The sequence below is a fragment of the Camellia sinensis genome, chromosome 11, assembly GCF_055761805.1.
Source record: "Camellia sinensis isolate YWXY chromosome 11, ASM5576180v1, whole genome shotgun sequence".
Classification (NCBI taxonomy): domain Eukaryota; kingdom Viridiplantae; phylum Streptophyta; class Magnoliopsida; order Ericales; family Theaceae; genus Camellia; species Camellia sinensis.
The window spans coordinates 79616854-79622853 of record NC_138971.1 but is presented as its reverse complement, the minus strand read 5'-3'; positions in this window follow the sequence as shown (position 1 = coordinate 79622853).

Genomic DNA, 6000 nt, shown 5'->3' with positions numbered 1-6000 from the left:
TTGGTCTTCCTTAAGTCGCGCTCAGCCGCCTTCGCGCGAACCTCCAAACTTCGAATACGTTCCTCTTTCTTCTCCATCTCTCGGCGGGCAGCGCGTAACCGCATGCCGATTTCATAGGCAGTATAAAGCCCCTTCACCGCCCCGTGAATGCCTTCGCGAAATACTTCGTAGTCCTAACGACCTACCATCGATTGCTGAACCTCAGGAGAAAAAATTTGTCGAGCAAACTCGACCGCTACATTTGGGTCCCGAACGATCGAGTCTGCCTCTGTCATAGGTCTATTCCCCACAAATACCGCAAAGCTTAATGGGCACAGATTTGAGCCAGATCCCTTCTCGACTCGAGGTTGAGAAGATCTGCCCTGCGACTGCTTGTCCCACCTGGGCGACTTGCTTCGACGTCGAGGAGACTAACGCCTTTCTCGATCCCTGGAACTCTTACCCCCTGTGCGCGAAGGGTCACCACCTTGATGTATGTCTCCACCCAGCTTAGCTAGCGTCTTCGCTTCCCCTCTGCTGTTAAAGAAAAGTCTGTTCAACATTCACACGATTCCTTCAAAAGCTGGAGTCAGTTGTTTACTGTATTCATAAAAGTTGTACCCTTAATCATTTATCCTTTACAGAGGCAGCACTGTCGAAGCAATTTCATTAATTGTGAAAACCTCAATTGCCCAGCGCCGACTGGATAGACCCATCGGCGCCCGAATGATCATACACCGCCTAGGGCAAGGGCGTGATAGATTTATCAACATATTCGGCTTAAGTGCCCCAGTCGGCTCATGAATCAACTTCAGAATGATCATGTCCCGCCTGGGGCAAAGGCGTGATAGATTAATCAATCTATTCAGCTTAGGTGCCCCAGCCGGCTCGAGAATCGACTTCAGAATGATCATACACCGCCTGGGGCAAGGGCGTGATAGATTAATCAATATATTCGGCTTAGGTGCCCCAGCCGACTCAAGAATCGACTTCAGAATGATCATGCGCCGCCTGGGGCAAGGTCCTGATAGATTAATCAATCTATTCGGCTTAGGTGCCCCAGCCGGCTCATGAATCGACTTGGGAATGATCATGCACCACCTGGGGTAAGGGCGTGATAGATTTATCAATATATTCGGCTTAAGTGCCCCAGTCGACTCACGAATCGACATCAGAATGATCATGCACCGCCTGGGGCAAGGGCGTGATAGATTAATCAATCTATTCAGCTTAGGTACCCCAGCCGGCTCATGAATTGACTCCAGAATTATCATGCGCCGCCTGGGGCAAGGGCGTGATAGATTTATCAATACATTCGTCTTAAGTGCCCCAGCCGCCCCATGAATCGACAACAAAACCAAGTTTGCCTCCTTCGGCGCCTGAATGATCATGCACCGCCTGGGGCAAGGGCAGACTAATCATGATATTCAATCAACAGAGTAGTCATTCTAACTAAAGTAGTGAAAGGAAAACATTCTACACCAACATAACATCACAAACTACGCATTAGTAGTGAAACAAGAAGATAATTTTCATTAATAAATTGAGCGCAGACAATAGCCAATTTATACATGAAAACTACACGGAATCAACAAAAGTCCTAAAAATAAAAACATACATTAAAAGGGAAAGTATTTCATAAAATTCGAATGACTCCCAGATCAATCCTCGGGGTCAGACTCAAGTGGCTCAACGTCCACCTGCTCATAAGGAATTGGCAAGGCCAATGTAACCCCAACGGCATCAAGGCCTTGAGCCACCCGTGTTTGAACCCCCGATTCTCAAACTTGGGGACTTCATCTACGTATTCTTTGAAGGCGGCGCCTTTTCTGCTTCGAATGCGGCAGAAGCCTCAGATTCTGCCTTTTCCTTGGCCGCCTTCAACTCTACTAACTCAGTCTCCATCCTGTTAAGCGCCTCCTCGGCTAGCCTAAGCGATTCTTTGCTCACGTTTACCCTATCTTCGGTGTCAGAACGGTGCTGATCGGCAGCCCGAGCCCTTTCCACTTCGGCTTCGGCTCGTGCAGTCTCCATAGCGGCCCTCATCATCTCAAACTCGGCCCTGCTCTTATGATCGACCACTTCTGACTGTAAACGATCAATCCTCTCGAGGGCATCGTGTAGGCGGTGGCCCAAGTCGGCGATCCTACCGACCGTCTGTAAAACGAGTTGGGATTGTTAGATGTCATAGGCAACCAAAATCAAAACAAGTCGAAGTTCACCTACCAAAAGGGCCGACTGCGCAGATAGGGCTATGGCCACCAAATCCGACACGGCATGAAAGGATGCCTTATTAGCTGGTAGGGAGACTGACGCCGCCAGGCTCAAGGCTACCGCGCGGGTCGGTAATGATGGATGCGTCAGAAGGAATCTGCGTGTCTCTAATCTTTGGCTGAACAATAAAAGGAACAACCATGTCCGATTATTCTAAGCGAGGCCTTTTGTCGGCAAGACTATCTTCTGAACCGGCCTCTCCCTCGGCGCTACGCTTCTTGCCCCGCTCTTCCGGAATCAACCGTTCATCAATGACCGGTTGTTCAACCTCTTTCGCTGTTTCGGCCGCAAGAATCTTAGCCGGCTCTTCAATAACGGGTTCGAAAGACTCAACCAAGGTAGGTCCAGAACGGGCAGCCTCGGCCTTTTTCTAGGCGGCCATACGCTCAGCATTTTTCTTTCGAGCCATCTGCGTGAGGCTTTCCCCAGCCATACCTTCAAAAAAATTACCGGGTAAGTCTCCCAAACCTCCAAAAATATCTCCAAAAGAAAACTCTGCCCGACCCGAAGTGGATGGCGAGGTAGGCTGACTACGTCTGGCTACCTCAAACGCCGAGTTTAGGGCCTCGTTAACCTCTTCGGCCTCCTCAGCAAACTCTCTGTCTGGTTCGGCGACTACCTCTACCACCTGCTCGACGTCTTGCCCCGAGTCAGAGGCTTCGAGAGCAACTTGTCTGAGACAATTGAAGCTAGGGAAGATAAGAGCCGCAAGCTGTCGATCGTCGGATGGAATTGGAATATTGTCAGCGGCCGAAAAAGTAGTGTAAGTAGGCTCGTATCGAAGAAGTATGTGGGTCGTTCTCCCTTGCTTCTGTAAGTTTGGACGGCCGAAGTATCCGAGTGCAGTCACAACCTGCGCAAGGACCGCGTCATCGGTAGAAACCAGAATCTTCTTCAAATTACTGACTGCAAAGGCAAGGGGTTAGACACAGGGGGAAAGCCGAGTAAAAGAAAAGTTCAGTAAAACACAAGGAGACACACGGCAACCTGGTTCACCCCTCCGTCTGGGAATAGGGTCTAGGCGATCCTCGCCTTTGCCAAATTCCCAATTCCCTCGGATACTGACCATTATGTCATCCACACGCTTGCCAAAACTGGCGAGCATGGTTACCAAATGATGGTCAGTATCCTTGGCCCTAAGAAAGTACCGCCCAAGCCGACCGGAAGATTTGGCTAAAGCATAGCAGTGTCGAATGGCCAGAATCCCAAGATCGATCCTGAGGCGCCGGTTCAACTCTACGATCCCCATTACGATTCGAAAAAAGTTCAAGTTGGGCTGAAAAGGAATCAGACCCCAATAGCGGAGGACGGCCCTAAGGAATGGATGTAGGGGAAAGCGGACCCCACCCTCTGCAATGGATAGGAGAGGAAAGACGATTGAATTTTGATCCTCTCTCTATATATCCAGAGTGTTGTCCGTCACTAGAGATAGATGAACATCGTTGGGGATGGAAAAGTGTCGCCGGAATCCGAAGACACGACCCTCAAAAAGGAGGTCTTTCAAGTGTTTGGCCATTTTCACGGGGAGTAAAGGTGTCACGACCCGAACCCGCCCCCTATGGGTTAAGGACGTAACCGGCCAGTAATCCTGAGATTACCTACGGCCTCAAACCAAAATAGACATAACGCAACAGAGTAAAGGGGGCCGAACGGAAGCAATAATAAAAAACTTTGTCCATAGAGCCGTGCTTATATGCAAATCAAGACAAACCATACTCATATACGTTAATAACCCACGTCAAAAGTGCAGTACCATAAAATTCTTTTCAAGCAGGATCATCCAATTAAGTCAACCCATGACAGACTATTTACAAATATACATAAAGTCCTTGCCAGCAAGACAAAATATAGTTGCATAACAAAATGGCAAGGATAGGTCTCGTGCGTGAGACACAAGGCTGACTTTCTCAAAACTCATGTTGTTCCTGGCAGACTTCACTGGGGCTGGGTTTGGACTTCCCTCGGCTCACCTACAAACACATTAATGAGCGTGAGCAATAGCCCAGTGAATAATATCAAATATAGAAGTCATATGAACAATATGTAGGACAACATACTCCAAACGGCCTTGGGCCCAATTCATATTCCTACTTAACATATGTACATTTATGCAAGGTTTAGATCAAGTGACTGTAGTTCCAAACATACTGGCCTTTGGCCCATTCATTTATGTCAAAACGGCCTTCGGCCCATCCATTTATGTCATCACGGCCTTCGGCCCAGATATTTGTGGCAAAACGGCCTTCGGCCTACTCATTTGTATCGAAACGGCCTTCGGCCCACTCATTCGTGTCAAAATGACCTTCGGTCCGTCCGTATATATATCAAACGGCCTTCGGTCCGTTCATGTACATCAAAACGACCTTCGGTCCAGTCATTTCTTATCAAAACGACCTCCGGTCCATTCATTACCATCAAAACGACCTTTGGTCCATTCATTTCTATCAAAACGACCTTAGGTCCAATTATTTTCATGTCACACTTTTGTCCACAATCCCATTCAGCAAATCATAAAGCTTATAAGGGAATAAACAATTTCACATTCACAATTATTTGAATATCGATATTACTCACAGTGATCGGCTTGTGGATTCGCCTTGGAGCTTGACCCTACACATTCCATGAACACAAAAGGGTCATTATCAATTCAACCCGTTCTTTAATTCACATATTCCTCTTTAGTCTTCATTCTTATCTCATTAACTCATTTACAATGCTTAACACATGCCTAAGAGTGCTTACAAGAGGAAGAGAACGAAAAACAAAACACAGAACGAGTATATAAAATTTTAGAGAACATGGTTCCCGCTCGAGCGTCAACTTCCCCGCTCGAGCGGACCGTTAAGGCCTGCAAAAGTACTGGTTGCATGAAAAATACGCTCGGGCGTGGAATAGAGCGCTCGAGTGGAAGGTCTGTTTGCAAAACTCCCGGCTCGAGCGTGAGATATCCCGCTCGAGCGAACATCCAACTCTGCAAAAAGTGCTGGGAGCACGATTTATCCGCTCGAGCGGCCCTTTCCCCGCTCGAGCGGAAGTCAAAATTCTGGAAATTCCAGATTGAGTTCTTGAGCTTCACCTCGACTTTCAACCCACAATTTATGCATGTTATAGCTCAAAATTCATATTTACTCATGCTAACATGCTACCAATACAAAATTACAACATTAGGAAGCTCAATTTCTTATGTCATTTACATGCATGCCTCACATTAATCCAAATTCATCACCAACATATCAAGTTTCAACATGCAAAGCTTGCTCTTTCATGATCTACTCTTGCATGTAAGAAATACACATTATTCACAACTTATTTGGTGAAGATGTGGTCATACCCATGGATTTCATTCAAACTTCAATATAGATTACACAAAGTAAGCTCAAACATGGAAATCTATAACAATTCTTTACATGCATGCTTCTATTAGCTTGAAATTCAACATATACAACTCAATCCCTTCACATTCAAACTAATTCATGCTCTTGGCCATATATTAAACTTGAATTCACAAGATGATGACTAAAAATGCATCAATTACTCACCAAGGAGTTTAATCTTCACAATCTATGGCAATTCTTGAGCTTAACCTCCAAAATTTCCAAGCTTTAAGCCAACCCTCAATCTCCTATTCTCTCTTCTTCCAACCGGCCCTCTCTTCTCTTCTTTGAGTCTATTATCAGTCAAAATGAGGCTAGGGAGAGAGAGATTGAGTGTTTAAAGCTTGCCAACAAAACCCACTAAGGCTTAGAT